The following is a 26,764-nucleotide window of genomic DNA, read 5'->3' on the forward strand; positions in this document are numbered from 1 at the left end:
TTAATGACAAAGTAAAAAAAATGAATAAAAAAACTCTTAACAAAATGGGTATAGAGGGTAAATACCTCAATATAATAAAGCCATATATGACAAACCAAAAGCCAACATCATACTTAACAGCGAGAAGCTGAAAGCTTTTCACCTAAGATCAGGAACAAGACAGGGATACCCACTCTCCCCACTGTTACTCAACACAGTACTGGAGGTCCTAGCTACGGCCATCAGACAACACAAAGAAACACAATGTATCCAGATTTGAAAAGAAGTCAAACTGTCACTATTTGCAGATGATGTGATATTGTATATAAAAAACCCTAAAGACTCCACTCCGAAACTACTACAACTAATATGTGAACTGAACAAAGTTGCAGAATACAAAATTAATACACAGAAGTTTGTTCCTTTCCTATATACACTAACGATGAGGTAGCAGAAAGAGAAATCAGGAAAACAATTCAATTCAAAATCGCATCAAAAAGAATAAAATACCTAGGAAAAGACCTAACCAAAACTACAAGACACTCCTAAGAGAAATTAAAGGGGACACTAACAAATGGAAATTAATCCCATGCTCTTGGCTAGGAAAAATTAATATCGTCAAAATGGCCATCCTGCCCAAGGAAATATACAGATTTGATGCAATCCCTATCAAATTACCAGCATCATTCTTCATTGAACTGGAACAAATAATTCAAAAATTCATATGGAAACACCAAAGACCCCTAATAGCCAAAGCAATACAGAGAAAGAAGAATAAACTGGGGGGAGGGGGGATGTCACTCCCCAACTTCATGCTCTACTACAAAGCCACAGTAATCAAGAAAGTTTGGTACTGGCACAAGAACAGAGCCACTGACCAGTGGAACAGAACAGAGACTCCAGACATTAACCCAAACATATATTGTCAATTAATATACAATAAAGGAGCCATGGACATACAATGGGGAAATGACAGTCTCTTCAAGAGTTGGTGCTGCAAAACTGCACAGCTGCATGTAAGAGAATTAAACTGGATCACTGTCTAACCCCATACTCAAAAGTAAATTCGAAATGGATCACAGACCTGAATGTAAGTCATGAAACCATAAAACTCTTAGAAAAAAACATAGACAAAAATCTCCTGGACATAAACATGAGGAACTTCTTCATGAACATATCCCCTGTGTCAAGGAAAAGCAAAGATGAACACGTGGGCCTATATCAAGCTGAAAAGCTTCTGTACAGCAAAGGACACCATCAATAGAACAAAAAGACATCCTACAGTATGGGAGAATATATTCATAAATGACATATCCAATAAAGGATTGATATCCAAAATATATAAAGAGCTCACACACCTCAACAAATAAAAAGCAAATAATCCAATTAAAAAATGGGCAGAGGGGCTGAACAGACACTTCTTCAAAGAAGAAATTCATATGGCCAACAGATACATGAAAAGATGCTCCACATCACTATTCATCAAAGAAATGCAAATTAAAACCACAATGAGATATCACCTCACACCAGTAAGGATGGCCATCATCCAAAACACAAACAGTAAATGTTGGCAAGGATGTGGAGAAAGGGGAACGCTCCTACACTGCTGGTGGAAATGTAAATTAGTTCAACCATTCTGGAAAGCAGTATGGAGGTTTATCAAAAAACTAAAAATAGAAATACCATTTGACCCAGGAATTCCACTCCTGGGAATTTACCCTAAGACTGCAGTATCCCAGTTTGAAAATGACATATGCACCCTTATGCTTATTACAGCACTGTTTACAATAGCTAAGAAATGGATTCAACCTAAGTGTCCATCAGTAGATGGATAAAGAATATGTGGTACATATACACAATGGAATAAAGAAGAAAACAAATCCTACCACTTGGAACAACATGGATGGAGCCAGAAGGTATTATGCTCAGTGAAATAAGGCAGGTGGAAAAAGGAAAGTATCAAATGATTTCACTCATTTCTGGAGTATAAGAACAAAAAAAAAAACTGAAGGAACAAAAGAGGAGACTTAAGAAAAGAACTGAAGGAACAAAACATCAGCAGAATCCAAGAATGGACAAAGAGTTACCAAAGGGAAAGGGACTGGGGAGGATGAGTGGGAAGGGAGGGACAAGGGGGAAAGGGGCATTACTATTAGCACACATAATGTAGGGGGTGGGGCAAAGGGAGGGCTGTACAACATAAAGAAGCAGTGATGCTACAGCATCTTTCTACGCTGATGGACAGTGACTGTAATGGAGTATGTGGTGGGGACTTGGTGATGGGGGGAGTAATGTCACTCATTGTAGATTGTAATTGTAGATTGATGATACCAAAAAAAAAAAGTAAAATCAAGTACATGCAAAATCAGTCAAGGGATACACAAAAAGTGCAGATTATGAGATCTAATACAGAAAAGGTGGAGGAACAGGAAAAAGGTGGAAAAAAGTTTCCTTTAGTTTGTCTTTGAAATAGAGTAATCAGCAATTTAAGATAGACTATTATAGTAAGGTAGCTATCCTTGAGCCTTTGGTAACATCAATACTAAAGCCTACAGTAAACACACTAACAGATATATCAACAAATAAACATAGAAATCCCATTACAACACTAGAAAAACCATCCATAACAAGAGAAGAGTATAAGAGATAAAGGAACAGGGAGGCATGAGTAGGACAGTGGGAATCTCCTCCCAAAAACATATATATTTTTGAAAATACAACAAATACAACTATCCCTAAAAGAGAGACCAGAAGACATAGGACAACAGCCAGACTACATCCACACCTGTGAGAACCCAGCACCTCGCAAAGGGGGTAAGATACAAGACCCAGCCCAAGGGGACCCGAGTGCCCCTCACCCCAGCTCCCAGCGGGAGGAGAGGAGTCAGAGTGGGGAGGGAGAGGGAGCCTAGGTTGGCTAAATAGCCAGCCTTAGCCATCCGCACCAGAGCGCAGACACAGGGCATGGGGTGCTGGATACTAGGGAACCAGGACAGTAAAACCTGTGATTAGGTCCCTGCAACTGGAGCCCATGGGCCAAAGAAAAGCGAGTGCTTTTTGAAAGTCTTAAAGGGACACGCACCCCACAGCTGGATGGAAGCATCCCAGAACACAGCCCAGCAGCTGGAATCCAGGGAACTCCGGGCGCACTAACACCCTGGGCAACAGCTCTGAGACCCCTCACGGCAGTAAATAGCCAAACAGCACCCCATCCATTCCCCCTCTGGGCCCCACCATAGCAGAGCAGCAGCCTGAGGCTGGCCAAGCCCACAGCAAGGGAGCTTCCTCCATAGCGGCTGGGCAAGATACAGAGACCAGGTCTACACGCAGTTGCCCAACACAAGCTGCTAGGGGTCGCCGTTGTCTCTGTAAAGAAAGGCCAGGAGCAAATGGAAAGAGTCTTGGCTCTCCCAGCTGACAGACAAGTAAATAGCATACCACTGCATCTATAAACATGAAAAGGCAAAAAAATTTGATCTAGACAAGACTAACCCAGACATCTTTGACATCGTCTACATCTTCCCCTCAGAAAGAATCTGGGGAGATAAATGTAACCAATCTTCCTGAAAAAGAATTCCAAACAAAAGTCATAACCATGCTGATGGACTTGCAGAGAACTATGCAAGAACTAAGGAGGGAGAATACAGAAATAAAACATATCTCTGGAAGGACTTCAAAGCAGAATGGATGAGATGCAAGAGACCATTAATGGACTAGAAAACAGAGAACAGGAACACAGAGAAGCTGATATATATATAGAGAGAAGGATCTCCAGGAATAAAAGAATATTAAGAGAACTGTGTGAACAATCAAAATGGAACAATATCCACATTATAGGGGTAGCAGAAGAAGAAAAGAGAAACAAGGATAGAGAGTGTCTTTGAAGAAATAATTGCTGAAAACTTCCCCAAACTAGGGAAGGAAATGGCCTCTCAGACCACAGAGGCACACTGAACTCCCATGAAAAGGGACCCAAAGAGGGCAACACCAAGACACATAATAATTAAAATGGCAAAGATCAAAGACAAGGACAGAGTATTAAAGGCAGCCAGAGAGAAAAAAAAAAGGTCGCCTACAAAGGAAAACCCATCAGGCTATCATCAGACTTAAGAGAAACCTTACAGGCCAGAAGAGAATGGCATGATATATTTAATGCAATGAAACAGAAGGGCCTTGAACCAAGAATACTGTATCCAGCATGATTATCATTTAAATATGAAGGAGGGATTAAACAATTCCCAGATAAGCAAAAGTTGAGGGAATTTTGCCTCCCACAATCCACCTCTACAGGGTATCTCAGAGGGACTGTTCTAGATGGGAGCACTCCTAAAAAAGAACAGAACAAAACACACAACGTATGAAGAATGGAGGAGGAGGAATAAGAAGGGAGAGAAATAAAGAATCATCAGAATGTGTTTATAATAGCTCAATAAGCGAGTTAAGTTAGACAGTAAGATAGTAAAGAAGCTAACCTTGAACCTTTGGTAACCACAAAATTAAAGCCTGCAATGGCAATAAGTACATATCTCTCAATAATCACCCTAAATGTAAATGGACTGAATGAACCAATCAAAAGACATAGAGTCACTGAATGGATAAAAAAACAAGACCCATCTATATGCTGCTTACAAGAGACTCACCTCAAACCCAAAAACATACACAGATTAAAAGTCAAGGGATGGAAAAAGATATTTCATGCAAACAACAGTGAGAAAAAAGCAGGTGTGGCAATACTAGTATCAGACAAAATAGCCTTCAAAACAAAGAAAGTAACAAGAGATAAAGAAGGACATTACATAATGATAAAGGGCTCAGTCCAACAAGAGGACATAAACATTATAAATATATATGCACCCAACACAGGAGAACCAGCATATGTGAAACAAATACTAACAGAACTAAAGGGGGAAATAGAATGCAATGCATTCATTTTGGGAGACTTCACCACTCCACTCACTCCAAAGGACAGATCAGCCAGACAGAAAATAAGTAAGGACACAGAAGCACTGAACAACACACAAGAACAGATGGACCTAATAGACATTTATAGAACTCTACATCCAAAAGCAACAGGATATACATTCTTCTCAAGTACACATGGAACATTCACCAGAATAGACCACATACTAGGCCACAAAAAGAGCCTCAGTAAATTCAAAAAGATTGAAATCCTATCAACCAACTTTTCAGACCACAGAAGCATAAAATCAGGAAATAAATTGTACAAAGAAAGCAAAAAGGCTCACAAACACATGGAGCCTTAACAACATGCTCCTAAATAATCAATGGATCAATAAGCAAATTAAAATGGAGATACAGCAATATATGGAAACAAATGACAACAACAACACAAAGCCCTGACTACTGTGGGACACAGCAAAAGCAGTCTTAAGAGGAAAGTATATAGCAATCCAGGCGTATTTAAAGAAGGAACAACAATCCCAAATGAATGGTCTAATGTCAGAATTATCAAAATTGGAAAAAGAAAAACAAATGAAGCCTAAGGTCAGCAGAAGGAGGGATATAATAAAGATCTGAGAAGAAATAAACAAAATTGAGAAGAATAAAACAATAGAAAAAAATCAATGACACCAAGAGCTGGTTCTTCGAGAAAATAAATAAAATAGAAAACCTCTAGCCAGATTTATTAAGAGAAAAAGAGAGTCAACACACATCAACAGAATCACAAACGAGAAGGGAAAATTCATGACAGACCCCACAGGAATACAAAGAATTACTAGAGAGTACCATGAAAACCTATATGCTAACAAGCTGGGAAACCTAGGAGAAATGGACAACTTCCTAGAAAAATACAACCTTCCAAGACTGACCCAGAAAGAAACAGAAAATCTAAACAGACCAATTACCACCAACGAAATTGAAGTGGTAATCAAAAAACTACTCAAGAACAAAACCCCTGGGCCACATGGATTTACCTCGGAATTTTATCAGACATACAGAGAAGACATAATACCCACTCTCCTTAAAGTTTTCCAAAAAATAGAAGAGGAAGGAATACTCCCAAACTCATTCTATGAAGCCAATATCACCCTAATACCAAAACCAGGCAAAGACCCCAACAAAAAGAAAATCACAGACCGATATTCCTGATGAACACAGATGCAAAAATACTCAACAAAATATTAGCAAACCGAATTCAAAAATACATCAAGAGGATCATACAGCATGACCAAGTGGGATTCATCCCAGGGATGCAAGGATGGTACAACATTCGAAAATCCATCAACGTCATCCACCACATCAACAAAAAGAAAGACAAAAACCACTTGATCATCTCCATAGATGTTGAAAAAGCATTCGACAAAATTTCAACATCCATTCATGATAAAAACTCTCAACAAAATGGGTACAGAGGGCAAGTACCTCAACATAATAAAGGCCATATATGATAAACCCACAGCCAGTATCATATTGAACAGTGAGAAGCTGAAAGCTTTTCCTCTGCGATTGGGCCCAAGACAGGGATGCCCACTCTCCCCACTGTTATTCAACATAGTACTGGAGGTCCTAGCCACGGCAATTAGACAAAACAAAGAAATACAAGAAATACAGATTGGTAAAGAAGAAGTTAAACTGTAACTATTTGCAGACGACATAATATTGTACATAAAAAACCCTAAAGACTCCATTCCAAAATTACTAGAATATCGGAATACAGCAAAGTTGCAGAATACAAAATTAACACACAGAAATCTGTGGCTTTCCTATACACTAAAAATAAACTAATAGAGAAATCAGGAAGACAATTGCATTCACAATGGCATCAAAAATAATAAAATAATTAGGCATAAACCTAACCAAGGAAGTGAAAGAACTATACCCTGAAAACTGTAAGACACTCTTAAGAGAAATTAAAGAGGTCACTAACAAATCAAAACTCATCCCATGCTGCTGGCTAGGAAGAATTAATATTGTCAGAATGGCCATCCTGCCCAAAACAATATACAGATTCAGTGAAATCCCTATCAAATTACCAACAGCATTCCTCAATGAACTGGAACAAATAGGTCAAAAATTCATATAGAAACACCAAAGAACCAGAATATCTAAAGCAATCCTGAGAAGGAAGACGAAAGTAGGGTGGGGGGGATCTCACTCCCCAACTTCAAGCTCTACTACAAAGCCACAGTAATCAAGACAATTTGGTACTGGCACAAGAACAGAGCCACACACCAATGGAACAGAAACAAGATTCCAAACATTAACTCCAACATATATGGTCAACTAATATTCGATAAAGGAGCCATGGACATACAATGGGGAAATGACAGTCTCTTCAACAGATGGTGCTGGCAAAACTGGACATCTACATGTAAGAGAATGAGACTGGATCACTGTCTAACCCCATACACAAAAGTAAATTCAAAATGGATCAAAGACTTGAACGTAAGTCATGAAATCATAAAACTCTTAGAAAAAAACATAGGCAAAAATCTCTTGGACATAAACATGAGTAACCTCTTCTTGAACATATCTCCCCGGGCAAGGGAAACAGAAGCAAAAATGAACAAGTGGGACTATATCAAGCTGAAAAGCTTCTGTACAGGAAAGGACACCATGAATAGAACAAAAAGGTATACTACAGTATGGGAGAATATAAAGGGTTGACCTCCAAAATATATAAAGATCTCACACACCTCAACAAAAATCAAATAATCCAATTAAAAAATAGGCAGTGGAGCTGAATATTCAGTTCTCTAAAGTAGAAATTCAGATGGCCAACAGACACATGAAAAGATGCTCCACATCGCTTGTCATCAGACAAATGCAAATTAAAACCACAATGTGATATAACCTCACACCAGTAAGGATGGCCACCAGCCAAAAGACAGACAACAAATGTTGGCGAAGTTGTGGAGAAAGGGGAACCCTCCTGCACTGCTGGTGGGAATGTAAATTAGTTCAACTATTGTAGAAAGCAGTATGGAGGTTTCTCGAAATGCTCAAAATAGAAATACCATTTGACCCAGGAATTCCACTTCTAGGAATTTATCCTAAGAATGCAGCACACTCCAGTTTGAAAAAGACAGATGCACCCCTATGTTTATCACTGCACTATTTACAATAGCTAAGATATGGAAGCAACCTAAATGTCCATCAGTAGACTAATGGATAAAGAAGATGTGGTACATATACACAATGGACTACTACTCAGCTATAAGAAAAAAAAAAACAGATCCTACCATTTGCAACAACATGGATGGAGGTAGAGGGTATTATGCTCAGTGAAATAAGCCAGGTGGAGAAAGAGAAGTACCAAATGATTTCACTCATATGTGGAGTATAAGAACAAAGGAAAACTGAAGGAACAAAACAGCAGCAGAATCCTAGAACCCAAGAATGGACTAACAGTTACCAAAGGGAAAGAGACTGGGTGTGGATGGGTGGGGAGGTATAAGGGCGGGAAAAAAGAAAGGGGGCATTACGATTAGCATGTATAGTGTGGGGGGCACGGGGAGGGCTGTGCAACACAGAGAATTCAAGTAGTGATTTTACAGCATCTTACTACGTTGATGGACAGTGACTGTGAAGGCCTATGTGGGGGGGACTTGGTGAATGGGGGAGCCTAGTAAACATAATGTCCTTCATGTAATTGTAGATTAATGATACCAAAATAAAAAAAAAATAAAGATAAAAGAACAAAGTGCCAGAAAACAATTAACAAAATCACATGAGCACATATCTCTTAATAATCACAATAGATGTAAATCGACTGAATGCACCAATCAGAAGACTGAGTGGCAGGATGGATAAATTAACAAGACCTATCTGAATGTTACCTTCAACAGACTCATTTCAGACACAAACATACAAGGAGTAAAAGTGATGGGATGGAAAAAAAGATTCCATGCAAATAATAGGGAGGATTCAGCAGGAGCAGCAGTACTTGTATCAGAAAAAATAGATTTTAGAAAAAGAGAGTAATGGGAGATGCAGGACATCACATAATGATAGAGGGGTCAGTCCAACAGGAGGACATAATCATTATAAAGATCTATGCACCCAACAGAGGAGCACCTAAACATGTGAAACAAATACTAACTGAACTAAAGGGGTAAATAGATTGTGCCACATTCATTTTAGGAGACTTGAACACACCACTCACATTAATAGATCAACCAGGCAGAAAATAAACAGAGGCAAGAAACAACACATTATATTAGAAAGACTTAACATATCTACAGAACATTCAACAAAAAAGCAGCAGGACACATGTTTTTCTCAAGTGCACATGGAAAGTTCTCCAAAATAGATCACATACTAGGCCACAAAGAGCCTCAATAAACTCAAAAAGACTGAAATTGTATCAAGCAACTTCTAAGACCACAATGGTATGAAACTAGAAATAAATGACACAAAGAAAACAATACAGCCTACCACACATGGAGACTAAACAACATGTTTCTAAATAAACGATGGATGAACAAATTAAAACAGATATCAAGTAATACATGGAGAAAAATGAAAACAGACACACAACAGCCCAAAATCTGTGGGAGACGGCAAAGGCAGTTTTAAGCAGAAAATACACAGCAATACAGGCTCACCTGAATACATAAAAATAATCCCAACTATACATTCTCAACATACAATTAAAGAAACCAGAAAAGGAAGAATACTGTACCCTTCAGCAACTATCTCAGCAGCCTAACAGAAGATTCAAAATTGTGTTTTTTACCATAACGTTGGCCTTTCATTGGCACGCTTTGGCACTAAAGAAATACCTTCTTAGACATACTACTTCTTAGCCCTGAAGATCAGGTTTTATCAACCACTGAACAGCCCTTCTGTCACAGGGAAGCCAGGACGAGTTCTGGCTGAATGTGCCCATTTGTGGAGCAGACTGTGAGGAGGTTAAGTGACTCACATTTGATGAGGCATCCAGCGTGGCGCAGCGGACAGACGGCAGAGAGGAAGGTAAGACAGAAACGTCCTCCCACACACACACCAAGGAAGCAGCCAGAGCAAGTACAGCTAAACTGGAAAGTGACCTGAAGACTGCAAAACAGACCATCCATACGTGGGGAAGAAGACAAGACCACACAGAACAGGGTAAGGTGGCAGTGACATGACTGAGCAGGACAGAAGCCCTTACTCATTCCAGCCCACAGGCAGCAGGAGGAGTAAGAGTGAGCTGGGGATAGATATGGGGAAGGCTGCACAAGTGGCCCTGGAGATGTGCTCTGGGAGCATGTGTCCACACTGCATTGTGTTCTGGTGACTAGCTGGGCTGGACTCCAGGGGCAGGTAGAACACTTGAGGAGGCTGAGACTCCAGCCTTTGGGGAGGACAGGCACACTCCACCAGTCCTGAGACCCAAAGCAGAGATGGCAGTTTGAAAGCCTTGCCAACAGTGGGAGGGATACCTCCCTAGCCCTTCCTCAGCTCAACAGAGCAGGAACTCTCGGGAGCCCCAGACACTCCATCCCGCTTCCTGGTGGCTCAGCGCCGAGGTGCTTCCCAGCACACCCCTCGCACCAGCCAGTCTTCAGGCCTATCCTTGCTCCGTCTTCAAGCTATGCAACAAAATACAGTAATCAAAACAGTATGGTGCCAACACGAAAACAGGCTCAGAGATCAATGAACAGAATAGAGAGCCCAGATGTAAATCCATGCATATACAGTCAGTCAGTATACGATAAAGGCACCGTGAATATACAGTGGGAAGAAGACAGCCTCTTCAACAACTGGTGCTGGCACAATGAGTTAAGCTCCATGTAAGGGAATGAAACTGGATTATTGCATAACTGTAACAAAAGTAAACTCAAAATGAATTAAAGACCTGAATGTCATGAAACCATAAAACTCTTAGAAGAAAGAACAGGCAAAACTCTCTTGAATATAAAAACAAGAGCAACTTTTTCATGTACACATCTCCTTGGGAAAGGGAAACAAAAGCAAAAATGAACAACTGGGACTATATCAAACTAAAAAGCTTCCGTACAGCAAAGGACACCATCAGTAGAACAAAAATGCATCTCACAGTATGGGAGAATATATTCATAAATGACATATCTGATAAGGGGTTGACATCCAAAATAAATAAAGAACTCACATGCCTCAACATCCAAAATGCCAGTAACCCTATTAAAAAATGGGTGAAGGATCTGAATAGACACTTCTCTAAAGAAGAAATTCAGATGGCCAACAGGTACATGAGATGATGCTCCACATTTCTAATTATCAGGGAAATGCAAATTGAAACCACAAAGAGGTATCACCTCACACCAGTTAGGATGGCCACTATCCAAAAGACAAGGAAAAGCAAATGCTGGCGAGGATGTGGAGAAGGGGGAACCCTCCTACACTGCTGGTGGGAATGTAAATTAGTTCATCCATTGTGGAAAGCAGTATGGAGGTTCCTCAAAAAACTAAAAATAGAAATAGCATTAGACCCAGGAATTTCACTCCTAGGAATTTACCCAAAGACAGCAAGATCTCAGATTCAAAATGACATAGGCACCCCTATGTTTATTGCAGCACTATTTACAATAGCCAAGATGTGAAAGCAACCTAACTGTCCATGAGTAGATGAATGGATAAAGAAGATGTGGTACATAACACAACAGAAAACCATTCAGCCATGAGAAGAAAACAAATCCTACCATTTGTAACAACATGTATTGAGCTACAGAGTGATATGCTCAGTGAAATAAGCCAGGTGGAGAAAGACAGGTAACCAAATGATTTCCCTCATTGGGGAGTATGTAACAATGAAGCAAAACTGAAGGAATAAAACAGCAGCAGACTCACAGACTCCAAGAAGGGACTAGCGGTTACCAAAGAAGAGGTGTGGGGGAGGATAAGTGGGGAGGGAGGGAGAAGGGGATTGAGGAGTATTATGATTGCTACACATGGTGTGTGTGTGTGGGGGGGGGTCACAGGGAAGACAGGTAGTGACTCTGTGGCATCTTGCTACACTGATGGACAGTGACTTCAATGTGGTCTGGGGAGGACTTGATTATATGGGTGAATGTAGTAACCACAATGTTTTTCATGCGAAACCGAAACCTTCGTAAGAGTGTATGTCAATGATACTGTAATGAAAAATAAATAAATAAATAAAATGCCACGTGGCACAGCACCCACCACACAGGTGCTCCTGAAGCCTTAACTGTTTTGCTACACCTTCCTGATCCTTCCAGGAAGACCCCAGTTCGGGTGGCAGTCAGCCCTCAGACACCACACTGCTGGGTGAGTCGCACAGTGAACAGTATTTTGCCCTGGTGTTTCTCAGTCTGCCTACCAAACGTGTGCACAGATCCCACCCACCGGCAGACGGATCTCCAACATTACTTTCCTAACCTAGGAAGGTGCTGCTGTGAGGAAATGGGAAATCTGTGACTGTAATCACCCAATCAATTGAACCTTTATGGCCGCTTTCTCATAGTTTGTCAATACAGAAAATACACTCCTATGTGCTGTCCTAAAACAGTCATCACCATACAGATGTCCGCATACCAGAAGCCCCGGAGGCCACTGCTCAGTGTGAAAGCCAAGTAACTCCTACACCAGGTCCAGGAGTGGGGCAAACAGAACCCGGAGCAAGGGCCTCCTGGCGCAGCACAGCTGCTCCACCAGCTGAGGCAAGAGTCCCGGGGCTTCCACCCCCTCCTGGAGGACAAAGAGCCTATCCGTCAAGCGGCACCTCGTGCACACTGGTAATTGCACCACAACAAAGAGTCTGCGGAAGTTACAATGATTAAAAGCTGCGAGCCATCCAGGAGGCCAATCAGCAGCAGCTGTTCCCGGAGAGCGGCAGCCAGCAGGCCAGGGGATCTGACAAATGCTGGGCACCTGTTACACCTGCTAAGTCACCAGCCATGCCCCGCTGGGAAATGCCCGTGTCTCATCACCGTGGCTCCCCACTCAGCTCTTCTGTGCCCTGGGGTTCGCCTAAACCTGGGTGCTGCCTAACTGCCCCCAAGGCCTAGGCCCCATTATCCCCCGCCACCCCATTGTTTCCGAAGTGAGGCTGCAATTCCCGAGGTTCCTCCCCGAGGCTGAATCTGCTGCCTAGGAAACCCCAAACTGAAGGCCCAGCACAGACCAGGCCTAGAAAGCAAATCCCACTGGGCCTTGACTCTGGGGCCTAGGAGGAAAGGGACGCCCTGCTCTGGGGTGTGCAGAGGGTTTCCTTCCCCACCAGCTTGATGAAAGACTCCAGTTTATCCTCTGAGCCCAGTTACTCTCCCAACCACAGGTCAGGCTCGCAAAGAAAGCGGGGACCCCGCCACTCACCTGCGGCGCCTGCCGAGGCCTAGCCTCCCTTCCTACATGAGACCCCGCAGAATGGGGTCACGAGGGAGAACGCCGCACACCAGCCGGGGCGCCCAAGGCCCGTCAGCCGCCCGCCCTAGCGCCTCTACGGGTCGCGCCCCTGCCGCGGGGGTTCCGTGCCGTCCCCAAAGCCCGCGCCCCCTGCAGCGCGGGTGCCTCTCCCGCCCCCGGCGCCTGCCCCCCACGCCCCACTTACCGTCCGGGGCCCGAGGCCGTCCCGCGCCGCACTCCCCGCGACACAGCGGTAGGAACGCCTGGCCCCGTCCGCGGCAGCACCAGGGCCTGGGCCCCGCGCACGGGCGCCACGGGCTGGGGCCGCGCTCGCGGGAGGCAGGGCGGGAGGGGCGCGGCCCGTCGCTCACTGGTAGCCCCGGCGGCGCGGGGCGGGGCCAGCGGCCGGGGAGGCATTGCGGGCCGCGCGAGCTGCTGGGAACTGGCGCCTGCGGTAGGGGGGTTCCGGCTACCTGTCCGGGCCCCAAGCCCCTCCCGCCACGCACCGCCGACCTTACCGGAGGCGTCCTGGCCCCGCGGCTCTCCGGGGGGCAGGGCGGGTGGTCGGCCTTGACCTGCACGCCAGGCGCCTGAAACCCCCTACAGGCGGACCGGTCCTGCAGGGCTGCGCGGGGCCGAGGGTCCACGACCAACACACTCAGAGCCGATGCTTCGTTGCTGGTCCTCCGACCCCACTTTGCAAAGCGGGGCTTCAGTGCAGGTCTCCGGGCCGGTCCCCGCCAGCACCCCCGCTCCGGCGCCTGCAGCCCCGCGAACCTGGATAGAATCAGGCCTTCCTGCCCCTGGGTGGGTACCCGAAGCTCTGAGACCTCCGACCTCTTAGCTGGCGATCAGCAAGCTGCAGAAGGGAAGAGTAACAGCGCAAAAGCCCTAAAAAACACCGTTCCCTGTCCAGTTTGTCACCACGGGGAGCCTAGGGATCAAACTGGGGGCCAAACCAGAGGCAAACATGATCCCTACATGGTCAGAGCCTCGTTGGACTGCGAAACTCTAGAGGTCAGTTTATCCAATCGCTGCCATTAGGGAGGAGACGATTGGTAAAAACAAGAGTCTGTGACACATTCTCCAAGGCACGGACCACCCTCCACCCGCGCACCTAGCTGAGTGGGACGTGCCTTCTTCCCAGCACACCAAGGAAGTGCGGTCTGATTCTTGGAGAGGACACCATGCAGCTAGAATGTGAAGGTGGCAAGTAACAACGATAGTGTTCAGCAATGAAAAGGGGGCAATAAAAACACCAAGAAAAAACTGAATTTCCGGGGCCTTCTTAAGTTTTACTTGTAACACACAATACTCCACAGCCCTGTCCTCAATCCTCCGTCCTCAGCAGGGCCACTGTGGACCCATCAGGACCACACTTTGAAGACATCACAGTGCCATATGCTCACACCGCTTCTTTCAGTGCATGGTGTTTTCATTGCTCAAGCCAATTATAAAGACCCTACCCCTTTTACTAAAATCTCCTAAAATATCATTGATTTCTGCTGAAAGGTTTTTGCTTTAGGAAGAGATTTTTCAGCTCCTTAACGGTGTTCAGTGACACAAGAGAGCACTTCACGGTTCTCAGAACAGAAACCGGTTCTCCTCTCAGGAAGGCCCTAAGCTAGTGGTACCTGGAATTCCAGCATGGTGGAGCGGGTTCCAGTCGCCACTACGTGAGGTTAGAGATGCATATAAAAGACAGCTTCATTACTGTTATAAACAGTGTACATCAGCTCTTATAACCATACCAGCCGAGGAAGCCACGGACGTTGGTGACATAAGGAGAGTAACGTTAATGACATTTATATGCCTCTAAATCACTATATTCTTTGACTTACTCTTTCTTCGTGACATGTGTTCTCCCTCACTCCCATGTGTCCCCCCACACATGACATCTTGTCTTTTAAATCTCTTTTGTCAGCCTGTGGTTAAGCAGATTAATGCCCTCACCACTCAAAATAGGTTAACATTAGTGTATCGTAAGTTACAATACACTCTTCCATAAAACAGGCATATTCTAAAACTACCAGTGGGTGACAGTGAAGAATACAATGACCACTAGCACAGTTTGGTGGCACCACCTTGATTCATGCCGAGGAGCCAGTGGCATTCCCACCCTTCTTGTTTGTGTGCTTGTTTACCATCAGTGTATATGTCAACATAACAAAAAGGCAAATAATGGTTTGGTATTATTTTAAAAACAATTTTCATCCTGCAGACCCACTGGTGTCCACAGACCCATCTCCAAAAAGTTTCAGATCCAGAATATAAAGAATCTCACAACTCCATAATAAGAAGCAAAATGACCAAACTTTTAAATCCATTAAACATTTGAACAGCCACTTCACCAAGGTAGATATATGATTGTCCAACAAACACAGAAAGAGATTTCTGTATCTGTAGCTGTCAAGGAAATGTGAATTAGAACCACAGGTAGACACAGCTTTATAAGCACTTAGAAAAGCTGAAATTTTAAAAATAAAATTAATAATACCAAGTGTTAGTCATGATGTACAGCAACCAGAATTCTCATCTATAGCTGGAAGTATCTGAAATAGAAAAACCAGTTTAGGAAAACAGGTTGACACTGTCTTATAAAACTAAATATCTACCTAAGGTATGACTCAGCAATCTGTCACCTAGGTTTTGACCAAGAGTAATGGAAGCAAGTGTTCATAAAAAGACTAGTACATGAATTTTATAGCAGCTTTATTCACTCTAGCCCCAAACTATAACACAGATGTTATCAAAGAAAAGAAAAACATTAAAAATCATAAAATCCATAAAACATTAGAATAAAAAGGTACAGGACCAATATTAAAGCTATAAAAGTTACCAGATTTTTTGGATATTAAATATATTTTAAATATGTTATATATTATGTTATAGTGATATTTCTATTAGTATTAATAAAAAGATATACATGTTTGTAGATAGACCTTAATTTCAATAAAAATTTAAAAAATTACCTGAGCAGAAGTAGACTCAAAATTGAAACACTTTCTTAAGTAGTGATGTACATAACTGCCAAGTGGGCAAATAATAATAAAATGAAGCGGATAACTATGATGAAGCTTTATATCAATGACTGATACTAAAATTGTTGTCCCCGTGTGTATCCAACAGCTGCAGGGGAAATATACCCAATGATAACATGCCAAGAGCTATTAGCCTGGAAATATTTCAAGAAAGAGGTGAAACTGAAGCAGCAAGTTGAAAGAAAAAGAAACATACATGGAGGGTCATGTATGTGGCAAGTGAAATCTCTGGTACTGTTCCTGCCTTTCTGTAGCCTTGGTTTGTCCACGTGACAAACTGAATCCCTTTGGAAGAACCCACCTCTTGAGTGTAAATAGCAGAGAACCACCTTCTCTGAGCCTCCCCAGCTGGTGTCCATCCGGGCCATCTGATGAACCAATTGCCTGTCACCTGGTGTGACCTGACACACGGTGTGAACAACTGTGCCCGAGGTGCCCCAGGGGGCAGCCTGCTTCTTCACCGATGGCCTCGACCAAGTTCCTGGGGAAGCTCCATTTCAGGGAGCCTTTTGATTCACTCCTTGGCCAAACATGTGTCGTTTATGATTTCAATTTAAAGTGTTGCACTTCAATTTCTAAAGAGTCATTTAAAATGTTCTGACTGGTGAGTCCTTTTATCCCTTTTGCTGTGTTTTTCCAGAGAGCGTGTCCCAGGGACTCAACCTGAGATTCGGAGTAAAAGATGCTCAAGTCAGAGAGCACACAAGACAGTGAGACCCTCCTGGGACTGGGTTCACAGCACCAGCAGTCTTCATCCTAAGGAGAGTAGTGGCAAGTGTCAGTGGCAAATGTAAGAATACCAAAGATTTTGAGAAGCATATATATTCTTGTAAAATGTGTAATTTAAGTTGTTAAAGCCAATCACAGGGGAACTGAAACAGTATACACCATTGTGTGTGCCTGCTGCCTTTCTTCAAGCATTACAGACTGATGTATACTCATTTTATGCTTGTTGTTAATATCCAACACTACTTAAAAAAAATATTGCTCAAATAGTCCTCGTGTGTGTGTGTGTGTGTGTGTGTGTGTACAGAGGAAGGAAAGACTAAACCAATCCAAGTGCTGTATGAGCACGGTGTTTGCTTGTACAGCCTCATTTTGGGGAAAGACAAGGGCCACTGAGGTGAATTATTGAAAATGAATCCTGAACTCTCTTCAGTGGTTTACTTTTTTCAGCCACATGGACAAACTAATTTTGAAACTATTTTATATATTAAAGGAGTGGACATACACACACAGATGACGGTGAACCGCTCTTACTTACAGTAGACCACCATGAGCTGCCATGAGCGGCCACGAGCTGACTGGTTGACGTGCAGGGACCGACAGAGCTGGAAACCCTGCTTTGCCAACATCACAAGTAACAACCGGGTGGGGCAGGAATCATCAGTGGATGATAAGTCTAGGGGGAGTTGTGATGAAAAGCAGGATGGTTGGATGGCCTTAAGGTGTATCAGTACAGACTGCCTGTGAGCTGCAAGGGAGGAAAACCAAACCAAAATTACAGAGCGGAGAATCAGACGACAGCCTGTGCAGATGATCAAAGCTGCATCACCAACAGGGGGCAGACAGATTCCCTGTGAGGACAGAAGAAGTGTCTTAGGAAAACACACCCTTCCAGGACCTGCGCTTTAGGAAGGTCAGACTGAAGATGTCAGGTGGGCGTGGAGAGAGATCATCTTGGTTATATAACATTTGCCACCATCTGGGATGTGATGAGGCTGAGGGTCAGATTTCTCTCTCTGCCTACTATAGTGTGGCACCACCTATACACAGAATAGAACGTTCCTCACAAGCTATTTGTATGATCATATTTTCATATTGGATTCTGAAGCCAATATTAAACAGACTGAGCCTGTTCCAACTGTATTCCCTCCTAAAGAAGCCATTCTCCTGATAAATGGTGGATGACTAGTTTCCCTGGCCTCACTCCTTTGCACCACAGTTACTTGTCCTCACCACCGGGTCCCAGAGTGAAGGTGAAGCAAAGCATGCTGGGCTCAAGACTGCTTGGCCAACCTGTTTGTACTAATATTTCTCTAGAAAAAACTGGAGTTTGCTGTTCTGCCTGGAATGCCTCCCTCCCTCTTTTTTTCCATTCTCTGCTTGAGTATTGCCCTTTTATCTGACCTCCTTTCTTAAAACATCACCTTTTCTTCTCCAGCCCTTAACACTGGTTTATTGTTCTTCATTTTCCTTGTACATCTCTCTCATGCTAGAGTATGTAAGTTCTACAAAAGAAAGGCCTGGAATGGGTTTGTTTTCCAAGTTGTCCACAAATGTGCTGACAAATGACAGGTGCCCCCGAACTTCCTAGATGAATGATCTATGCAACCAGCAGGAGGGTGGTGGCTGAAGCATCTCTGCCAGTATCTCCCACAGCCTCCGTCAAGCATCCGCAGCTTGTGTGCTAAAACCTCGCCCCTCCTTAGTGAGGCTGAGTCTGGGTCAGATCCAGACTGGCAAACAGGTAGAACAGGAAATGTGTCAATGCAGTGTGCTGCTCTACTTTCTCAGCTCCCAGGTCCTACAGACGTGACTTGAGTAATCTTGAAAACACTTCACCCATGAATTGGGGACACATACTTAGAATGTAATTAGGATTATTAAAAATGCATTGGGAGGGAGCATCACAGGTGTGAAGGGCTTGAGGCAAGTGGTGGTGCAATTCCACATTGGTGATTTCACTGCTCCGACTGCCTGGCTATCTGGACTCAGCTTAGAATAAATGCATGACCAGAACAGCAACTCCTGAGGCTTGGCCTCCTCCAGTATCTTGAGTCTTGAGGCCGTTGTTGGCCTGTGCTGCTGTGGCAGAGAACCACCCTCATGTCAAAAACAGATCCCAGCCTGATGCCACCCTTCTTTGCCCCTAGAAGTTCTTATAGTTGGTCTAAGAATCAAATTGACATGAGACAGATTAACAGGAAAAAAAAAAAACCCCAAAGATTAATTACGTACGTATTGGGGAAGCCACTCAGCAGGGTATTTTTACTCGCTGGACTGGCTCGCTCCAAGGCTGCTGCAGCTGAGAGATCCTGGAACCTCAGATGTCAGGCAGCAGGTGGCGAGCTTTCTTACCGTGTCAGCCTCCTGGAATCTGTCTGTGGGGCCAATGGAGTGAGAATGATGAGGGTCTTCTCTCTTTCTAAACTTGGATCAGCAGGACAAAATACTGTGGACCTAGCTCCTTGGGCTTGGTGACTTGGTGCGTTTGGTTGAGTGCTCTTGGTTTTTGCTGACCCATTTCCTCCCAGATATGGTCCTTGGTTTTGTGTCTTTTGTGTCATCATAAATGTTCGTAAATGTGCATCTGAAGTCAAGGGTAAAGCTGTTAATGTGCATGTAGGTTTCCCTTTTGTTTTGTGTGGGCATCTTGAAAGCTTGGCTTTGTGGCCATCGTGAACATTCTCTCTGGCCTCTGCAACCCAGAGGGGGCACGTCCAAGTGCGCATTTGGTGGGCATCCCCTTGAGGCTGGGGATCCGCAAACATGTTCTTTGGCTGTGTCAGCTCTCAGGGAGTTTGTTCTAAAGAGGTCGCAACCCCTAAGGGACTCTTACCGTCTCAACCTTGGTTGCTTGTCTGTGCTGCAGAAGCTCCATTCCTGTGTTGCCTGCCTGTTGGCACAGATTAGCAGGTCTGTGATGGGAGGTGACTCGACATTTGTGAGGCTGGAACACCATTCCCACCACACCATCCTTACCACCTGTGCAAGCATATCTGCTTTCTTGGGCTATGGGAGTGAACTCTGTGGATTGTGGGGCCTGTGCCTCTATGCCCTCTAGGGATGCCCCTTGCATCCTTAGTTTAACCCTATAAAGTTCCTTCCGGGTCTTTCGATAGAAAGGCATATTGGTTTGAGTTGCTATTGAGATCCTACTCATCAATGGCCAGATAATGGATCCTTTAAATTGGCTGAATTTGAAAGAAAAAAAAATTCCCTATGGAAGAGCTCTCAATTGTCTTATTAGTATAGCGCCCAACCTTAGGGATTCCCTTGACAATGAGGGCACTGAAATCAGGCTTCGAATAAAAATTAATGTCCACATCCAACATAAATTCCCCTTAAAATCTAGTCCCATATGCCTGTTTTAACTTCTTTCTCTACAGGGAAAACCGACCAAATCTCTCTGCCCGAAGAAGGCAGGTTACTCATGTAAATGCTGAAAGCCAGGGAGTGACTTTAATAGGCATCTGATACTGGCAGCAAGGCCCAGTTTGCTCCCGCCTTCGGGCACCCTGTCACCCGGCTCTACCAGTGTCAGGCATTCCCACGCAATGTCCTTTGCAAACATAACCTCAACTTTCTACTGAAGATAAAACAGGTTTTTCACGTCCCCTGGACAGCAGCAATTTTAAGTTATAAAGCCCTTTTACCTCCACTTTCAGAAGATCCTACCAAATTTAGAGGGGAGTTAAAAAGATGAGTGACTCACAACCCCGTCAAAGAGGAAACAGGTGCTAGAAAGTTCTAGTAGGCCCTCCTGCGAAGATCAGAGCACCAGTGTCTGGGGCTGGCTGAGGTGGGACGTGGATTTACTGATGCCCCTTCTTTTGAAAATCGAGACCCACTGGAATAGCTTTTGCCTTCTTGCTCACCTTGGCTTCCTGCCTGGCCAGCACATGCAGGTTGTGGGTTTTCTTTGGGAGTAACTCAAGATCTTGTATCTTTTGCATCCCCTGTGGAGGGGTCCTTGGGGCCTCTACTTCCAGAAATACTTACTGTGTGTCCCAGCTGAAATCTGACAATATTTTTAGGGGACCAAACAGATCAAACAGCTTGCATTCCCAGCCCCCAAGGTGGGATGATTTATTGTCTGTTTGCTAAAGAGTAAGTTAAGCATCTTACATTTTTAACTTCCTGGGTATTTAAAATACAATCCTTAAGATGGAATCCTGCCTGCCTTTCACTATGTTGTTTAGGGCTGGGCCTGTATGCTAAATTAGGTGCCTAGGTTACAAACTACTTAATTAGGGCCGGAAGGAGATAAAAAACAGCATATAGGTAAAGGTTAAAAAGTAAACTAGGCCTACATGATTAACACAATAAAGACATGGGCTATGCTGAGGTACCTTCATTTATCTGGGAAATATTCAAACATTCCAGGCCAAGTTGCTTTTGACTTTTTGAGCTTTGATTGATTAATTTTGGGTCTTTTTAGTGGACTTTCTGCCCTTTTTCTCTTTCCACCCTGCTCATATCTTATTTTCCTGCCTAACACAAGTAAGCATTAGCATTATAATTTTAAGAATATTTTTCAAATAAAGTTTCATTTATTAAAAAAAACCTGTGTATTGCTTACAAATGGCCATCTGACATCTCTCTCTCCTGCTGCAGCAGAGGTGAGCGAATCCTCCCCCCATCCTCTCAGGTCCAGATAAGCCCTTGCTTGCCCAGGTAATTACCCACTGATACAGAGATGCTCTAAAGCCGGTCGAGAGATTCTAGAAATACTGCAATTTTACCCACACTTCCCAATCTCACGCCCCCTTCAGATCTTTGCTAAGATGCCATTTTCTCAGAGAGGGTTTCTCACCCACCCGGATTGCTCCCTTTCCCTGCTGTGTACTTCCACACACTCCCTCTCCTACCCTAACCCTTGCCACAGTTCTTCATTACCTCCATCATCTAGGCTGTAAATCTCTGTCTGCAGGGATAACTTCCACCGAGTTCTGCTCTGCCCTGCCCTGGAGTCCTTGGTGAGTGGCACATAGAAGACACTCAACAAATCAACTGTATCCACAGAATTCTGTCACCTATGACTCGCTGGGCCAAGAGAGATGGTTAATGCACTTCAGTAAACAAGTTTGTTTTTTGTTTGAATGTTTGGTTTCCCCAGCATAGAAAATAGTATGATAATAGGGAACCTACTCCAGGTATTTATGACCAAGCAGTGTAGTCCTTGGGGGTAACTCTCTATGGAAATAAGAGAGAGGGATGGTTGCACTAAGTATAATGTCTGATTGCAGGCTGGGACTGTGCTCCAGCAGCCTCTTCTGAGTTCATGGTAAGGTGAGTGAGAAACAGCACAAATCATAGTGTGGTGGGAATGAATTACTGCTGCAATTAGTTCCTGTCTGTGTAAGCAGATCCCCAGGTTCTCTAATAGCTTTCTTTGCTGCATTAACCCTTCCTGAGAAAAAGGCCAGAAATCCCAGCTGTGGAAGAACATCCCTATGGTAAGGCAAGAATCTGTCCACCGTGTCCCATTTCCAGATGGACGGTGGCTCCCAGTGACTGATTTAAGGGGACTCCTGCTGGCCCTCTGGCAGCCTGCACAGGCTGGGGCTCAGACACCACCTAGTACAAACTCCCATCTCCTGCAGTCACTTTATGGTGGAAGTTGTAAGGTTGGAGGCACCAGAGGGAGGAGTGAGCATGTCGGACTCTGATGACATCCCAAAGTCCCCGGCTGCTGCCCCCTCCCAACCTGAAAAATGTGCCTTAGGCTAGCCAATCCTTACACCCCTGTAAATCTAAGCTCTGCCTCCCCCTGCCTTCTTTAAAAACTCGCTGCCTGCCATGCTGAGTGTGACTTCCCCAGCGTCCATTTCCGTAGACTGGAGAACATCACCCGAGAATTGCACTCAAATAAACTGCCTGGCCTTTTGTTGCCTCTCGTCACCTGCTTATTTCGGATAAAATTTATCTTACATTTGGTGCCGAAACCTGGGAAGGAGCATGAGCACGCGGCCCAGACCGGCCATCAGCGGCCCTGCCCCCTCCTTCCCCGACCAGGGACCTCAGCCTGCTCTCTGCTGCGTAGACGATTTTCCGGTGAGTCCCTCAGTTTCCCCCAGTCTGTCTCCCTTCCTAACTCGGTTTCACCTGGTCCATTCGAAATCATAGCTACATCCAGGTTAGGGCATTCGGCCCACCCTCTGTGGGTATCCAGCCCACCCCTGGCCCTGTGGTGTGGGACACATCCCTCACCCAGGCTCCCAGGTCGTCTCCCCTGACTTGGCGTGCTTGGGACACTAGGTGGTCCTCTCAGCAGGATTCATTGGGAGGGTGACACAGACATGGGGAACCAGCCCTCAAAAGCAGAGGCTCAGATCCCATTGCGGTGTCTCATTTCCTTTTTGGCTACTCTATATTTGTCCCGGGAAGTTCACAAGTGGAAGCTAGTCTTCCTTTGCTCTGAGGCCAGGCCTCAGTATCCCTTGGACAATCAATCTTGCTGGCCCCCTGAGAGAACTTTCAATTTCAGCCTCCTCACCGACTTGACTAATTATTGCCACTGGAGCGGAAAACAGGATGAAATCCGTATGTGCAGGCCTTTTGGACCTTGCGGTCCTGCCCAGACCATTATGTTAAGTGTTCAACGACTCAAGTTCTCCTGGCCTGATCTCCAGTTAAAGATTGTCAGCCTCTTACTCTGTCCAGTCCTCCTTCCTTTTCAGATTCGCCAGAAGACCTTAGTCTCCCACCTCTCTCAGCTCACTGCCCCCACCCCTCTCCTCCACCATCTTTAAGTTCTTTGTCCTCCCCCACGTCGCTGCCATCTTCAGGTCCTTTGTTCCCAGCCACACTGCCTTCCTGCTCCTCTCCTCTTCCGGTGGCTGCACCACCCCCTCCCACTCTCCTTCTGCCTTCTCTACCCTCTTCCCCCACAAGAACACTCTCCTCCCACCCTCCAGTTCCAGAAGCCATGGACAAGAAGCTAAAAAAGAAAGAAAGCAATTAAATATCAGTAACTCAAATCTTTATATCAGTTTTTCTGTCTGTGTATATATTTTTTTATGAAGAGTGTTGCTGACTGTAGTCATTATGTCTCAATTTGTATGTTTGTGTGTCTAAGTGTGTAAATGAAAAATATTCTCCTACCTCTGGATGGTATTAATAAAAATTGATTTAAAAACAAGCACTTACAAAAACTGGGCATTCTAAAACTTCCAGAAAATCTAATAAAAAATATTAAGCATTAATGCTAACTTAAGTTTAACTGAAACGGACATGTCCTTATAGTTATCAGCTGCCAAAGTTTACTTAGTCATTTAAGTTGATGTTATCTGTTAAATATTTCAAGAAGATGCTTAAAGAAAAGCTTGACTTTGTCTAATGTTTAGTAAAAGTTTTGTAAATAATCTAGCATAGTTGCTAAAAATAAGTAAACAAGTGTAGCAAATAAACACATCTTAATAATAATAATGTATTAATGTATAACAATGTATATATATGTAAACAGCCTAGAATTTTTGTAGTAACCAAAACTCTTAAAGTCTGCTAAGTTATATAGACATGTTTTGTGCCTAATGAGAAACTGTGCTGTAAAGCACATTTCCAAAAATGATAATATACGTTCATAGATGTATCAATCTGAAGAATGCTAATATAACAGTTTACAGTCGCCTATTTTTCAGTGTTCACTGAAAGTTAAAGTAATAGTCTTAAGTTCTAATGAAAACTACTTAATATAATAAAGAAAATATTTCTGTACACTAAAGATGTGTGTTTTAATAAGAGAAAGTATAAAGAATAGAAATTCGTTTTGTTGAGAGTAAAAAAAAGTAACTGTTCTAAAGTACAGCTATTTATTTAAAAGGGGAGAACACTGAATGTAAAGAGAAAGTTGTAGAAAGCTTTTAGAAAACTGATATAGTCATGCTATGTGAAATTAAAGCAAGTGGGTCTTGACATCAAGTACACAGCAAAATTAGAATTTTGTTTTCAGTTAAAAAAACAAAGTTTTCTTAAACTGTTAGTCTGCTCTTAATGTTGAAAAATTGCAAAAAAAAAAGTGCTTTTACCTCTAGTTAACTCTGATGTTTTCCAGAGAGCCTCTGGAACATATCAGAAGAATATTCTTCTCATTAGAGAAAATATTTGGCTAATTTGGCTTATTTATCTGATATATATTTACCTAAAAAGCACTGTCAAAAGCAATGATGCTAAACTTTGTTACTGAATGTTTTGTGTTACAGAAATATCCAAATTTCCTTATGGCAACTGTCTTACAAATAGAAGTGCCAACCTTCCGAAGCCCTCTCAACTGACCAGTGATAGAAACCTAGCTGCGCCCTTTACTGCGCCCCCTCTCATCATGAGGCAGCCAGAGCAGTCATCCCCCCTAGCAGCAGCTAGAGTCTCTGTCTATAAAAGAGAAAATGAGATGGGAACCGTGGGCTTAAACAGAGTGAAGTGAGAGCCTCTAGAAAAGGCAGAGGAAGATGTTTTCAGTCAGAGCAATGTAACTACATGCAAAGAACCACCCCCACCCCTGCTCATGACACCCCTTGTCGCCAAAAGTAGCCAGATTGAGTCATCGCCCATTATGACCAAAAGGCTGGAATGTAAGGTTGGAGGCACCAGAGGGAGGAGTGAGCATGTCGGACACTGATGACGTGCCAATGTCCCTGACTGCTGCCCACTCCCAACCTGAAAAATGTGCCTTAGGCTAGCCGATCCTCACACCGCTGTAAATCTAAGCTCTGCCTCCCTCTGCCTTCTTTAAAAACTCGCTACCTGCCCTGCTGACTGTGACTTCCCCAGTCTCTGTTCCCACAGACTGGAGAACATCACCCGAGAATTGTGCTCAACTAAACTGCCTGGCCCTTTGTTGCCTCTGGTCGCCTGCCTATTTCAGCTAAAATTTATCTTACAAAAGTCATGTTACCAACTTCGGTGGGCAAAGGGGCCCACAGCTCAGTGCACTGTTAGGAGGCATCCTTAGAGTCTCTATAGTAGGTCTTTTTCTTTCATTATTTCCACAGAATAAGGTCCCAAACACTGTCCCTGGTCTTCCAATGGTAAATCCACTTTGATAGGTTATAGAACAAAATCTGACTATGAAAACCCATGGAACTATGATCATTCTCTATTTTAAGAGTATTGACACAGCCAAAATTAACTAAGGTCCTTCAACATTTCATGTGCTTCCGTTGTTGGCACAGGGCCATTTATACGTCTTCTCCCCTTGCACTATAAGTTCTAAACACTAGGGACCTTGCTGGTCTTGTTTGAGGCTCTATCTCAGCCCCTGGAAGAGTGCCTAGCCCACAGTAGGTACTCAGTAAATATGTGTTATGTAAATGAAGGAAGTTTCATCAAATTTCTACATAGTAACACAAAAAGAAAATACAACATTCATCGTTTTTAAAAAATCTTAGTAAAATACACAACATAAATTTATCATGTTAACCATCTTTAAGTGTGCAGTTCAGTAGCACCCAGGTCACTCACAATGTTGTGCAACCAATCTCAAGAACATTTTATCTTGCAAAACTGAACCTCTATTCTCATTAAACAACTCTCCATTTGCTAGTCCTCAAGCCCCTTCAACCATTCTATATTTTGTCTCCACGAATTTGATTTCTCTGTGTGACTTATATAAGTGGGATTATACACTATTTACCCTGCATTGACTTAATGACTTATATATACATCCTGACTGACTTATTTATGCCAGTATAACTTCAAGTTTCATCCATGTTGTAGCATGTGTCAGA

The 26,764-nt window shown here is 43.5% G+C and overlaps 1 long non-coding RNA gene across 1 annotated transcript in view; it reads left to right on the top strand.

Moving 5' to 3' along the window:
• The window catches only part of LOC140848117 (uncharacterized), a 146,775-nt gene extending 128,729 nt beyond the window's left edge, over nucleotides 1-18,046 (top strand). The window contains exon 4 of the long non-coding RNA XR_012128663.1: nucleotides 16,954-18,046. This is a non-coding gene — a long non-coding RNA (uncharacterized lncRNA). The remainder of the gene's footprint in view (nucleotides 1-16,953) is intronic.
• The last annotated feature ends 8,718 nt before the right edge of the window (nucleotides 18,047-26,764 follow it).

Source organism: Manis javanica, chromosome 1 (genome assembly GCF_040802235.1).
Source record: "Manis javanica isolate MJ-LG chromosome 1, MJ_LKY, whole genome shotgun sequence".
Taxonomy (NCBI): domain Eukaryota; kingdom Metazoa; phylum Chordata; class Mammalia; order Pholidota; family Manidae; genus Manis; species Manis javanica.